The sequence below is a fragment of the Syngnathus floridae genome, chromosome 6 (genome assembly GCF_059516105.1).
Source record: "Syngnathus floridae isolate MCC-2025c chromosome 6, RoL_Sflo_1.0, whole genome shotgun sequence".
Classification (NCBI taxonomy): Eukaryota; Metazoa; Chordata; class Actinopteri; order Syngnathiformes; family Syngnathidae; genus Syngnathus; species Syngnathus floridae.
In genome coordinates, this window is record NC_142418.1 from 15,163,977 (window position 1) to 15,178,944 (window position 14,968).

Genomic DNA, 14,968 nt, shown 5'->3' on the forward strand with positions numbered 1-14,968 from the left:
GTTCTCACATTCCACACAATAATATGAGTGTATCTGTGGTTTTACTGCAGAGGAGGGGCTGGCCTGGTGAGTGACGTGGGAGTCGCTGAACAGCTAGCTGTTAGCTGGCTAACCGCTAGCCAGTCCGTGCGTTAACGTTCAGACCTGTTATGGCATTTGTGGCTGGTGTATGAATACGTTTATTACATGATTATTTTGTTAGCATTTGATCAATAGAGCGATTCAGATTACAGCTGTGTCTATCCTTGACCATTTGCAGGGGTATTACAATACTAACTAGCAGTGGTAGGCTACGTTTAATTAGCAAACAGCTTACTTCCACTGAATTTTGTACCGGGATTATTAGTTATTCGAATAACTGTTTCCGCACTTCAGTATTACACCTCTACAAAAAAAATGTACATTATATATAAGGTTAATACCCTGCACTACTTTCCCAATAATTCAAAAATGAAAAATTGTAGCAACCATTCACTGAGTTTTTAAGTGTTATAAAACTACTGAAGATAACAATATGGGTCAGCAATGGCATTTATTTTTAGACGTAGCACAGGCTGTTTGGATGCACTCTAACTTGATAACATTGATAACAAGTGACAAAAAACAGATGAGACACGGGGGTCATGACACAATGGAGTCAGAGGTAGCACATTGTGTGTTTGTGGGAGGGGGGGGGGGGGGGGGGCAGGAGGGAGGGTGTCCCTCCTGACATGGCACCCTCAAAAATAATGTGCATCGTTAGAATTTCACAGCTGAGCCCTGTTGCGGTTCTGTCGAGCAGTAGAAATGGAGCCCAGACCCTTTCCAAATAAACGCACGCCTCCCTGAGTCGGGCATTCCACCGACTTACCACATCAAAGTTTGTTTACGCATCATGGAGGCTGCTACTGTAATTCGCATGTAAATTTTATCTTCATACGATGATTTGCCGTGTTGTAAAATCCGCTTTATGTAGAGGCGCTCGTGAATGCAATTTTACGACTTTTAAATCCAATCTATCCTGAGAGTATTCAAGTAGGAAATGGAGGGGACATTCCCATTCATACATAAGCTCATTGGGTGCTCTATATTTTATGGGGGTAGGGGTATCAAATAATAATAAAAAAAAATCTTCCTGTGAGGGATATTTAAAATGTATCAGAACATACGAGTCAAGACTTTGGTGGCTTATGACCCGAACACCAAAGCCAATTGACAAGAAAGGCCATTTTCCTCAAAGTACTTGGAGACGGTGGTAGAGAGAGTGAGTAGATACACTGGTTTCCATAGCAATCGTGCGCACGGTCACATGGTTACCTAGGAACTAATCCTGTGGCGCGGTTCAATGTGTTCATATTTGGCAAAGCTCTCCTTTAAGGCCAACAAAGCCACATGTTGCCATTTAATTTCCAACAATTGAACTACAATCTCAGTTAATATGACCTAATTACATTTTGCACGAGGTAAATCAATGGCAATATGAGACTCGGTACAAATTGTTCCTGATGCACTTCAAAGGACGAGTGACATAGTCGTTAGATGAAGGAAGAAGTTAAGCAAGACTGCCCTCTACCGGTCAATCACGGTTTTACACGCTATGCTAAGCACCAATGGGAGAATGACCAGACGAAGTATTTTGCTTTTCATAGCACACTACTTAGTGTTTATAACTGTTAATGCATGTTACTTTCACACTGTTATTAGTCTCCGCAGAGACTGTCAAAAATTGCCATAGCCGACTATATTGCAAGTCGTCAAGGCGGGGTATTGGGTAAAGTTTTCAACTAGCAATAATCACGCCTCGGATAAACCTCATAGGCTATGATACTGCCACTGCGCAAAGATAACAAACCTGGATTTTACACAATCGAGTCATGAAACAGCCTATGTTCCACATTGACGGTCTCAAGATTAACAGTTTCATAAATTTCACATTTCTTTCAATTCTCTATTCATGTGGCCATGGTACATCTCATTTGACTAGATCAAACTGTGTCAAGGTACATGGGTTTTAAAATAAGTAGTAAAATTAAAAATCAACTCAGCAAATTTTGGGGGAGCAAAAATCTTGCTTTCTTTGTTGTGCCGTGAATGTCAATGTTATGAATTGGTTCCAAAGTAATTTAGTTTTTTAACAATACACACTGATAACTTGTCTCTTGCATTGCAATGGCCTTTGTCTAAATTCACTAAAATAAACTACAACCTTGAAGATCTTTTTCATTACGCGGTAAGTTTAATTGTTTTTGACAATGAAAATAGTCTCCGTAGAGACTGTCAAAAATTGCCATAGCCGACTGTATTTCAAGTCGTCAAGGCGGGGTATTGGGTAAAGTTTTCAACTAGCAATAATCGCGCCTCGGATAAACCTCATAGGCTACGATACTGCCACTGCGCAAAGCTAGAGAATAGCTCATCCAGACAATCAGGTCACCAACCCGCATACGTTCCACAGTGACGGTCTGCATATGTACACAATAACGGAAAACAACCAAATTTTGGGGGAGCAGACATCTTGCTTTCTTGGTTGTGCCGTGAATGTCAATGTTATGAATTGTTTCCAAAGTCATTTAGTTTTTTAACAATAGATACTGATAACTTGCCGCTTGCATTGCGTTGGCCTCTTTCTAAGTTCACAAACTATCTACGACCTTAGCTGATGTTCTTTCTCATGACCAAGATGACTCATTTATTTTAAACAGTGAAAGTAGTCTCCGTGGAGACCGTCAAAAATTGCCATAGCCGACTATATTTCAAGTCGTCAAGGCGGGGTATTGGGTAAAGTTTTCAACTAGCAATAATCACGCCTCGGATAAACCTCATGGGCTATGATACTGCCACTGCGCAAAGCTAATGATTCTATAATCCGAACAATCATGTCACCAAACCGCATACGTTCCACAGTGACGGTCTGCATATGTACATAATAACTGAGAACAACGTCCACAAATTCCACATTATCAAAATTCGACAGGCACACATTACATTTTGGTAATACGCCTCTAAACACGTTGACGTTCTATATCTTGTGAATATTAAGTAGTACTGCGACGCAATGCATTATGGGCTTTTGATTCATCACCAAAACGCGGGGTCGTGCATTTTACCTGTTTCAATGGAAACTCCAACGCTTACAATGAAACATCTGCTCATAGTTGTACCAAATACTTGAGCACGATATGCAAACACGTATTACAAATGCAATGCAATGTGGGATTTAATTAAGGTTTACGTGAGTGACGCTACACGAACGCGGGATGACGTCATTTTCATAAGTCACCGCTGATATATGACACTCGGAATTAAATTGAGAAGTCCCGAGGAGTTTCTACGGTAAACTGTTTTTCACAGTAGTATTAGTCTCCGTAGAGACCGTCAAAAATTGCCATAGCCGACTATATTTCAAGTCGTCAAGGCGGGGTATTGGGTAAAGTTTTCAACTAGCAATAATCGCGCCTCGGATAAACCTCATAGGCTACGATACTGCCACTGCGCAAAGCTAACGTCAAAATGGAAGCGTAAGGGATGTCATTACCCAGCCTACGTGTCATAGTAATGGTCTTCACAACTGATGATCGGACTATAGCGTTTTTACGCCAACCAAATCGTCATTATTTTCGACTGACTGGGACGTGCATGCGGTATTTGTTTCCGATATATTTCAGAAAACGTTTAGATACAAATAAAAATCTTTGAGTTGCTATGCATTCTGGGATTTCCTTGTTTAGCTTGGCTGTCACGTGACACGTTCAGAATTATGTGGCGGAAACTTGCACACTGCGAGCCTCAGATCAGATTATTAATAACAATTAACTACTTGAAATTCATCATAAAGTTCTGTTTTATTTTAACACCAGTTATGCGAAAAAAGCCACGCTTAGTGAGATCCACACTTCCACTTCACCCGAAAATTACATGTACGCATGCGCGTCCCTTCTGTCTAATTCAAATATTTTGTTGAAATCACTTAAATAGCTTGTATGTATAAACTATTATCTAAGCAAAGGTTTTCATATTCCAATATTAACAGCTCGGTTGAACATAGGAACAGTAGCGTGACTTCACTTTATCTCACTTTAACTCGCTGTCAACATTCTCTCAGTCTATGTAGCACCAGTCATCTTGTTTTTCTACATAGTTGACACAAGAACTTTGTGGGGTAATAGCTATCGCGTAAGAATGCGTTACGTGGCTAACACAAGTACTAAAACACGGACGTTTATTTACGTTTACGTACACACCACCGTGACAGATGACACCAATGACGCTATGCCCGGAAAGAAACACTAGGTGTCGTCGTTCACTTCAGTAAATCAAACCCAATTTTCCTTCAGAAAAAAAACCATTCTAGACTAATTACGTAAATTTACTGTAAGTTATCAGTAAAACATACACAATATAACCCATACAGACCCCCACACTCACAAAATATTATTTTTTTGACAAAAAGAATGCGGAATGTTTACTAAATATGAGCCAATATGAGCTGTACGTGCTGGCATGTTAGCGGCCAAACTTGACTTACCGAGCTGCGTAGTCTTTCTCTCGTCGTAGGATAATAATGAAAAAATAAAAATATAAAAGTTTCACACGACAAGAAAATGTCAATATCCAAGTGTCACATTGTATCTGAAGTAGTTATTCCCTACAGAAGCTAAATTAACAGTATAAGCCAAAACTATTAAGCTTTCGATGCTGCTAATGAAAAAGGAAAGACCGGAAGCCGAAGAACCCGCGAAATATGTGCTACATCCGTTGTAACGAATCGAATTTTATATTATCTAAATAATTTTATATTTGAAAGTACATGTATTATTCTTTCTAAATTGGTTACATCGTGTCAAATAAATGCAAAAAAATCTAAAAAAAAGTAAACCATCAGTCATTACCATTACTGGTGACCGTTGCTTTTTTTTTTTTTTTTTTTTTTTTTTTTAAACAATTTAAAACTGATTTCACTCACAGACACATTTTCCCAAAAAGGCAAATAACCAAGATTTACTTTGTCGTTTAATTTTACACTTAATGCGTGGACAAGCACCCAGACACCCATCTATTGTCATTCAAACACTGAAAAGTACAATTTCTATAATATGTTTTGATTAAATAATGTCCTTGAGGCAGTTTCAAAGACGAAACTAGATTATAGGCTGGTTCATTTTTCAGAGGTCATATAGTTTTTTCAATCATCCATACTTTACGCATATTGTATCGGTGTCATACCAAGAACTGTAATGGCAGTGTTGGTATTTGAGGCCTTTTCACCTGTTGTGCCGCTTTAGCGGGATGAAGCAGGTGCTCAATAGATAAGATTCGGTGTGCCAGTCTACATTAGACGGAGGATTTGCTGCTGTCAGAATGGCGAGCCAATGAGGCTCATCGGGGTACGCTTGGATCACTTTCTGGGACAGGTAGTTACATAGATAAGGGGATTACACCAAGTAATCTTAAATGAACCCTGTCAGACTTTGTGTTTCATCCTCACATAGAAAACCAGAGTTTCGCAATTTTCTGCACAACGAATACATCGCACCATGATGCGGTTGACAAGACATCTTGAAACTAGACTGGCTTATGGTTATTTGACAATGATAACCCACCCCATTAATAAACTGGCCCTGTCAGAAATCTGTGGAACCCCAGTAATTACCTTCAGTACTTTATTTAATATTCAGTACTTTTTTGAATATTCTAAAATATTTGTCTGAATTATTCTGACCGACCAAACTACAATTTAATTAATCAACATACGGGTGGACCGACCATCTAACCAAGCAACCGTTTTTTTATGTTGTTATGTAATAATATTATCCAACATATAATATTATTTATACGAAGGCCAACCAGAGTTTTTAGCCTCGACTGAAAGTGTTTCCACTCCTATTCAAGCTTTGAAAGCAAAATTCATGAGCTTACCTATTTGCAAGATGAGCTTCAGACTAATTTGTTTTTGTGGAAATGTAAGCTTGTTAGCAAAATCCACCGTCTGTGTTACAGATCTAATTTGAAGGCTGCTCTCGAGCACTAATGTTAAAAGTAAAGAGCTTGTCGAGAATGCAAAACCTGTTTGGATTGCTGATCAGTTTTTTTTTTTTTTTAAAGAAGGAAATAGATGTAATCTCTGTGTGTGGTGGGCACAAGACAGGCATGATGAGATCTGGGCTACATCACATCAGCCAGCTAAAGGACATTAAATGATAGTGAGAGGCCACCTGGACAATGCAGGCAGGGCTGGAGCGGCCATGATTAGATTGCATTCTAAACAAAGGGGAGCATAACGTTGACATTTTTCTTGTGTGGAGTGACAGCGGCGTCTGATAAGCACAGCCAAGGTACCTCAATGCTTTACATCAGATCAACATTTAGCTAGCCCAGCCAGACTCTCGCATTGTGACTCCAGTCTCTTCTTGCATTCTGTTCTCACCAACCCCCTCACTGCTGCCATCTTGCTTTTCCCACTTTGTGTTTATTCCTAGTTCGCCACCATAAGCCCGTCTGTCTGTTCTCTGACTAACCTGATGTCTTCTTATCGCACATATTATTTTGCCAGTTTTCTTCTCTGACTATCCAGGCTAAACTTCCCATATTGTATACCACCATACATTTAGGAAAAGTATTGACAGTTTGAGTCCCACTTAGTAAAACTCAACAGCCAGTGAAACCAGAACCGGGGTCGCTTTAAATACATTTCCTCGATGTTCCTGCTGAGATATTCTTCACACTTTGCCAGCATCTACCGCCGTGACAAGTTCACTCCATCTGTCACCGTCACATCTTGGATTTGCCACAAGCAAATATATCGCAGACGCTTCACCTAGAAATAACAGGGCAGATAGATAATGATTAGACGGCATTGGAGCGAAGTTGAGGAGACAAGCGTGAGAGGAAGTTCACTTTGGAAAAAAATAAGCATCCATCCATCCATCCATCCATCCATCCATCCATCCATCCATCCATCCATCCATCCATCCATCCATCCATCCATCCATCCATCCATCCATCCATCCATCCATCCATCCATCCATCCATCCATCCATCCATCCATCCATCCATCCATCCATCCATCCATCCATCCATCCATCCATCCATCCATCCAGCCATCCATCCATCCATCCATCCATCCATCCACCCAACGCTTGCCAATCAATGAAATGACACATTCAACCAATTCCATTAAGTACGTTTTTGTAAACATTGACCAAAGTAGAGCCTTTTATCGATTGAACATTTAATTTTCCTGAAAACAATTTGGATGTGTCTTCCAACTATAATTGATTCACTGAAGACTAAGCTCATCAGCAAGCTCTGCAGGATCCCGATAATGAACCTGATCATTTGGATAGGAAGTCTTGGAAGAGAGGAAACATTTCAAACATACTTACCCTCAAGTTTAATACCTGAAAAATGCCATCAAATCAACTTTTACGGCATTAATGACAAGGAATTTACAGGCTATGCCCAAAAGGGGGCAGTATAACGCCATGGCAACTAATCTCCAGGCCGAACCTTGAATCTGACTGGTCCCACTACATCACAGCGGACAACAGAGTTGCTGAGTCATAAATGAGGTCCTGTAGTGTGAGTTGATAGTCAGATGTTTTCTAATTCACTCACCCCGTGACAAATGGCACCGCTTGACACCAGGGGCGTGATAACACATCATCTCAATGTGTGTCACATAAAGGGAAGGCACAGCAGCGATCAATATGTGGTCACATTCACATTTAACAGCCTTTGGTGAACCCAACATCTTTTCTGGAGACACTTCAGAATCAGTTGATGAACAGAAAATTTGTGTTTTTGAAAACAAAAGACGACATGTTGAAAACTGAAGACTACTGAGAGGCTTAAATGAATCCCAGCATCCATATCCAGACATTATCTCAACTGCTTTTCTTCACTGCGTGTTTTTTCTTCATGAGAGACTTCAATGAAGCTAACAGGCTAGTTTTAGTAAACATTGACAGCACTTATATCTTCTATCACCCGAGCGTACGCATTTTCATGGACAATGAAGACACTTGAGTCTCGAATGAATCTTTTTGTAAACTCAACCCTGAGTCCTCAATCAATCGAACATTGAAGGGTCTTGAAAGTCTTAATTGAACTGAATATTCATGTTTTTATTGAGTGAAGGCAATCGAGACTCCAAGGACTCAATGTCCAAGGGACTAATTATATTCAAGAGAATTATTTTTGCTAAGACCATTTTTTTACACTCATCTACAGGTAAACCTCAGTTTTTGTTTCCACTTAGCCTTTCTTGGTTAGCGACATCCCTCTGGGCCAGCACTGCCAAGAGTAAGTAACCTCATTACTCTTCACACAAACACATTCAGACATTTCTCCTGTTTGTGATTTTGGATGGGGGGGTGTGCGACTCGAGGTGTCCTCTCGCCTGACACTTGTCTGGCTTGGCCTACATTCTCCTGGAGCTCATCAGTCAAAGTGAGGAACTGTGAAGGCCATCTCCCCCCATCTCGCCACGTGAATCTCTGCCAGCTTTGTGCTTCTGTCAGCCCTCAGCAGCCCTTGTGTGACTCACGACGTCTCCGGTCCACCCCGTGCAGACGCGGAGCGGTTCCCCAAACGGGCAGCCTTATTTGCATGCCTATAAATCACTCACAGAAGTGACATCAAGTCACAGAGTCCCAGCAGAAGATACAAAACTTACTGCATTGTATGACAACGGATGCAAGGTCATAAAGTAGATTCATTTTTGCTTGACTCCTCTGACTCGCTTTTCAAATCATTGCATGAAAGAATCTGAAATACTGAAGCACAGTCAAGCGTGTGGATACTTTATTGATCCCAAAAGGATATCTGGTATCTCCTAGCAGCTATAGCATTTACAAACCGTCACAAAAAATAATATGCAATATTTAAATGATGCCAAATGCAAATCAAATAGACATGAATACATAATACAGGAAAGTATAATATAAGCCAGACGTGGATGTCAAGCAGGCACGTTTGTGATTCATAGGGCTTAAAAATATCTGTTGTCAAGGGTTTATCTGCGTAACTGAAGCATCAAAAAATCGTAAATATAATTGTGTCAGTTCACAGTTGGGTTTGTAAAACAAAAAATGGAGTGCAGTGGTGTTTTAATATTTGACGCAAGTAAATATACACACGCATTAGACACACTTGTATCGTAATGCGGAATAGGAAACCTTTTTTTTCTCCCAAGGTCCATACTACATATCAAATAAATTCTGCACTTTGAAACATATTCCTGCAGCTTACTGAGTTCACAAGACACTGTCTGCGCATTTTAATGGAAATTCAAGCAGGATTCATGAGGCACAACTTGTTTATTTTTTTAATAACACAATATAGAGTGCTATAATTTCCTGATTAAACACATTACATAAAAATATTGGTGTGTATTTGGGGGGCTGAATGAGACTAATTGCATTAATTCCAGTGGGAAAATAGGATTTAGATTCCAGTCTTTTGAGTTACAAGCGCATCTACAGGGCGACTTGAACTCGCAAATCAAATCAAGGCTGTTATGTCATGCAGGAACCGCCTCCCTTCGCCTGGACTTCTCGCTGGTTGGGCCATTGCTCTTCCCCCCTCCTTCGCTCCCACCGCCCGCACAAAACATTCCAGAGAGTCAAAGAGACAAGTCAACCCCAACTCACAGTCGAGTTTCTCCCTTCCCGCTCGCCACTCCTCCTCCTCATCCTCCTCCTCATCCTTATCATTCTCTGCCGGCTGCGACTCGCGTGGAGCAGCGGCAGCAGCAGCGGCGGCGGTCACACCGGATCTCGGTCATTTCCCGGAGCCGCTGGCGAGCCACCGCTCCTCTTCTACCGCATCTCCGCGGGCGAGTCAGCGACTCCCACAGGTGTGTCGCGGTTCCAGGAAGCACACCTGGACGGGATCATGTGACTCGGTACCTGGGCGTGGAAGGAAGGAACATTACCCGCTAACGCGAGTCCAAAGGCGCGAGCGACTTTTCTCCTTCCCCCCTTCCGTCATTCTCCTTCCTAGTCGCTTGCATTTTCGCTTCTTTCTTTGTAAAGGAATTAGTGCCTTTTTTGGAGAAGCCCACAACGAGGAGGAACATGTGAAGAGACTTGTGGACTTTTTTTTTTGGATCGCTTTTGGAGCGCTGAACCTTCTTCCCGTCTCCGAGGTGAGTTTTTATTTTTATTAATTTATTTCTTTTTCAAGGGGGGCGGGTGTTTTTGGAGTATTTCACCGTTTCTCAGTAAGTTTTCATGCTGATAACACAATGAGTTTTTATTCCATTTCACAAGGATTGCATTGTCCCCATGCGTCATGAGATGTGTGTAAAAATGGATCACTACAACTGCGGGGATGTCATTAAGTCTTTCCCACGTTTAGGCACAGGAGCCAAAAAGGTCATACTAGTTCCGAGGGCAAGATTGTTTTTGAGTCATTGTGATGACGTCTGGCACAATGTATGGCTAAACATGCCCGGGCGTGACAAAGTAATGTCAGGCAGCATGAAGCCGTGCAAGTCTCTGGTTCATCTCATTGTCAGTTTGTGCACTTTTTCCTCCAACCTTCCCAAAACATGCACGTTAGGTATTTGTTGAAAATTGTCCAAGTCTTGTTATGCTACTGTTATGGAAGGGTGACCAGTCCAGGGTGAACCTCTCCGGTAGAGTACTCCAGTTCATGCATGACTAGTTTGGATAAACGGGATAAAAAAATGAATGGATGGATATTAAAGCTGTCACTCAATCGATTTCACGTAATGCTCTTGTAATCCACGTGGACTTTATCATTTTTCAGCTGAATGGGTCATGTCATAACAGATATTGTAAAATGACTTTAAAACATACCACTTGTTGGATTACTACGGTCTTTAAATCGGGTCAGTTTTTTTTCGAGGTACAACAAACTGAAACTTCCAGCTTGTCTCATGAGGGGCTCCGACCTCAAAAAGTCACTCACAGGATTCGTTTGGCCAAAATTTTTACATCAGATGCACTTACTGATGCAATCTATTCATTCATTATTTATTTATTTACATCAAGTACCACCAACATAATAAATACTACAATCAAATGGGCAACATGGACTCCAATTGGCTATTTTCATCTTCACAACCCCCGAGACATTACTCCTGATTGACATTGAACATGTAAGCCAAAGAAAATAAAAAATAATCAAATTACATTATCTCAACAAAAAAAAACAGCAACAACACTCAAGAGCAGTAAGTAGCCATAAGGGAAGAATGACATTATGGTCGTTGCAACATGTCCAGACAGTTCTTGTGTTTTTCCCTGTGGACAGCTTGTCAACAGTTGTCTGACTTCGTTTTCTTCTTCCCTTCTTGTCTGTTGAGCAAATAATGAAGATCTATTCAGCGTGTCTTCCCTGCATGGTTCTATCCACGAACGTCTCCTCCATTAAAGCAAACCTCTGTTCTCCCTACTTCTCTCTCTAAATTGTCCCTTTTATTCCAGCCGTCATAGCGCCCCCTGGAGGCCTAGCGCACACCTCTTTCCCCTTCCCCCTAGGGATTATTTCCCTTTAAATAACATTATACAAACAGTCTCGCAGAGGGCCCGGATTATGTCGGTCGGGGGCATGTGGAAGCAGGAAAGAGGGCCGCTGTTTCTCGCTGGAGGGGGGGCTGCCGGAGTACGGATGCTCTCTCAGTCGAGGCCATCTGCTCACATGGACGCACGCAAGTTACCTCAGCCTCTCCCCTGCCGTCGTCGTGACAAATGCTTCATTCAGCTTTTATCTGGTCCTCTCTGAATAAATAGAGACTCCTTATCAGTGGCGAGGGGAGCGCTGATAAATGTTTTTTTTTTTACCCCCCCGCTACCCTGCAAAGCGCAGCGCTCTTCTTCATCGCAGCCAAGAGAAGACACGCTTAAGCAATCCCTAAAGGAGAGGGTAACCACGTGTGCCCTGTTTGTTATGAACCAGACGAGCAAGACAAGCATTTGCATGACTGTCTGTTTTTCAGCAGTAGACCACGAGTTCTGGAAATGGAAGTCTGGTTAAATCCACTCAGACTATTTTCAGTCTGACCAGCAGAGAAGCAAATTGTGCACTCTGCTCTTAAGCTCTTTAATGTTCTTATTGTCTTTTTTCCTCCTCTCATACTTCAAAACGTTTTCTGTCTTGGATGCTCGCCTCGCATTTTTATCTGAGAGAATATTTCCTAGGTCAATTTGAACCAAGTTTTTTTCATGTTTTCCTTTGGATTACTGAAAGAAAAAAAATCATAATCCTCGCGAGCAACAAGCAACCTCAAGCCTACAAATAGAAAAAAAAACGTCAGGAAACAAGCCGATGCGTGATTAGTGTTTATGCGATTGGTTCATAGCAAGTAGCTCATTTGGAATTACAAGATAATCTTCCCGCTCGCTCCCACCATAACAGGCAAGCAGGATGTGACCTAAATCACTATCATCATGTCAACATAAACTGACTTTCACTTAAATTTTATAAGCAAGTGCTCATAAAAGGGGGCGTGGCACGCTTGAATAAAAGGCCCATTTGGAATCCGCCACCGCTGGACAGAAGCACCAAGGTCCTTTTGGTTTGGCATTAAATGGCCGCTGGAGGAATCTGGGGAATAGAGATTTCCTCCAGATTAGATCTCGGTTTGTCCTTTCACGTTTGAGGATTAGCTGACGATGAGGCGACGTCACGCTGAGTTGGATTTTTGATCATATCTTCTTCCGCATGGACCCTTGTCCTTGGATTTGACTGCACCACATGCCCCCCCGCCCCCTTTTGTCCTCAGCTCCCTCCTTCCAAACTTTCTTATCTTCGCGCCTTGTTCCAGTGCGGCATTGTTTGCACTTCACACAGCTAACCCTTGACACCCTTTCCACTCAGCACTTTCGCACCCTCCGCCCTGCCCCTCCCCTCCCACCTCCATTCTCTTCAGATAAAAGATAAAGTTGGACTAGCCTCGGAGGTGTGATCGCGTTAACTATTATGCTTACTCCCTCAACTCTCATGGACCAACGTAGTTTGCCACCGGCGTCCGCTGCTCCACTTCAAGTACCACCAAATTGTGCTATTATTAATATTTTGCATGCATACACAATATTTGTCATGAACAATTGTTGACAACAATGGTTGGTTCTGCCTCTGCGGCATACCCGGAATTTGGAGGCTCGCCTGTCATTTTTCTTCACTTAAAATATCGTATTTTTGGATTACAAAAAGTATTTGATAAAAACAGCAACATTTAGCCATAAAATAAATGTTAGCCCCTTTGTGTTAATTACACAGTGTCAAAGTAGTTAGCTTAAAGTCGGGAAAGTACGGTAACTCATGTTAGCTTACATGGCTAATATTTGCAAGTGTTAAAAAAAAAATAAATGGCTATGCTAATTTATGTATATAGAAAACCCTTCTTTGGTACATGTGGCTTTAGAATTTGACATGTGTGAGTGATGTGGTTACACACTTAAATAATACTTTGCCGCCAAAGCGTTATGAAACTCAACAAGCCCTGTGGTCCACCATTGTTGTTTTTGTTGCGAAGACAACCGCTTTCCGTATCTACGTGGAAACTATATTAGTGTTCCTTTCAGGTTTGTGTTTCTAGGCTCCGAAACAGTGTTGTCTTGGCCAAAATGATTTTTCCTTGTTGTTTAAACTGCAATGGCTAGAACAAACGCCAGTGCAGTTTAAAGAATTCTGTCCGCAGGCTTCCAAACACAATCATCATTACGGCCGAGTTGTACTTTTCATTTTGCTTTTACCTCAAGCAGTCGGCTGTATGTTTCACAAATTTTCATGCCGCATTTTCCAGTGTAGTTGGTCCTGATTCTTTTTCGGGAAATGCAGTAAATGTTGTGAAGACAAAACCAAACGGCGCAAGAACGCTGAAAGGGCAAGTCAACTCTGAAATTTTCTTGACAATAATATGTCGATATGAGTTAAGCAGCAAAGTACGGCAATTTTTATCTATCTCAGTGGGCGGCCATTTTGCCCCAGAGCTGGCAACTGTGATGTCATTTTCAGTCGACAGCACGTTTCAAAATGGCCGCCCCCTGACACGGATACAAGATAAGAAGTTTGCTATTTCTTGAGTGTTGGGGCAGCCATTTTGGAATTTGCTGTCGACTGAAAATGACATCACAACAAATCACGGCTAAGCTTGCGGACATCATATGACCAAAATCAGAAGTGAGCCGTGATTGGTCATTACCTGAGCGCTTAGCAACTGTGCGATAAAACTGGATTTTGCTGCTTAAATCGTCTTCTAAAAATGAAATATAAATCAGTGTTTAGACTCGTGTGAATACATTGTCAAGAAAAATGTTGACTTTCTCTTTTAATGCGAGGACCGCATTAGTAAAACTTTGCAGTCTAAAAACTTCTTCTGCCGTGCTAAAACAAAGTGCCATCTTTTTCGCGACTGTGAGGGCGGCGGAAAAGCCTTATCATGGGAACTTCCGCTAACTGTTGATATTGAGAGCTGTGGTTGTCTGTCAGCAGCCTCATGCCCGCGTTGACTCCATTCCGGTGCTTTACAGACGTCTGTGCTCATGGCAACTGAACTGACATACTTTTCTTTTTCAAGCCCACCTGCTCATAAGCCTGGCACATTTTCACGCCTATTGAATAGCAGCAATGACACAGGGTGGGCCGAGGTAGCGTTGACTCGGATCCAGAAGTCGCTATCTTGTTTGTTTGCGCTGGCAAGAAAATCGGTGTGCTAATGTATTTTTTTTTTTTTTTTTTATCGTGTTGCTTTGATAAGTGAATTAAGGATAGATTGCCATCAAACCCTTTCAAACACTCCAGAGGGAAGTTATCACTTAACAGCAGATCAATCGCATCACGCTTGGGGGGGGGTTAGGTACACCCCGCTGATCTGAGGGCTGAACATATTGAGGATGAGTCAAGGTTTCCTTTCGGTGTGAATGTCGTATGCCTGTGCTAGATGCGACAGTGTGCTGTTACATTGCTCCTACCGTCACTATTGTGCCTTTCAAGCCGACTGAAGCTCAAGCTAATTAAT

The 14,968-nt window shown here is 41.7% G+C and overlaps 2 protein-coding genes and 4 non-coding genes across 10 annotated transcripts in view; 1 reads left to right on the top strand and 5 right to left on the bottom strand.

Annotated features, from left to right (window-relative positions):
• Nucleotides 1–4,696, bottom strand: part of shisal1b (shisa like 1b) — a 36,932-nt gene extending 32,236 nt beyond the window's left edge. For 3 of the 5 annotated variants that reach the window (XM_088379422.1, XM_088379426.1, XM_088379425.1), the window contains exon 1: nucleotides 4,505–4,696. The gene's annotated coding sequence lies outside the window, so the exon portion shown is untranslated. Of the gene's footprint in view, nucleotides 1–3,086; nucleotides 3,171–4,504 lie in introns of those variants that run through there. The other 2 variants (XM_088379423.1, XM_088379427.1) reach the window with 1 other exon arrangement.
• Nucleotides 1,684–1,824, bottom strand: LOC148396814 (U4 spliceosomal RNA). Its single transcript, XR_015859283.1, has one exon. It is a non-coding gene; the product is annotated as a U4 spliceosomal RNA (small nuclear RNA).
• On the bottom strand, nucleotides 2,242–2,382 carry LOC148396815 (U4 spliceosomal RNA). Its single transcript, XR_015859281.1, has one exon. It is a non-coding gene; the product is annotated as a U4 spliceosomal RNA (small nuclear RNA).
• On the bottom strand, nucleotides 2,691–2,831 carry LOC148396816 (U4 spliceosomal RNA). Its single transcript, XR_015859284.1, has one exon. It is a non-coding gene; the product is annotated as a U4 spliceosomal RNA (small nuclear RNA).
• On the bottom strand, nucleotides 3,340–3,480 carry LOC148396817 (U4 spliceosomal RNA). Its single transcript, XR_015859282.1, has one exon. It is a non-coding gene; the product is annotated as a U4 spliceosomal RNA (small nuclear RNA).
• Nucleotides 4,697–9,976: 5,280 nt separating the features above from the next.
• Nucleotides 9,977–14,968, top strand: part of plxnb2b (plexin b2b) — a 105,577-nt gene continuing 100,585 nt past the window's right edge. The window contains exon 1 of the mRNA XM_088378545.1: nucleotides 9,977–10,126. The gene's annotated coding sequence lies outside the window, so the exon portion shown is untranslated. The remainder of the gene's footprint in view (nucleotides 10,127–14,968) is intronic.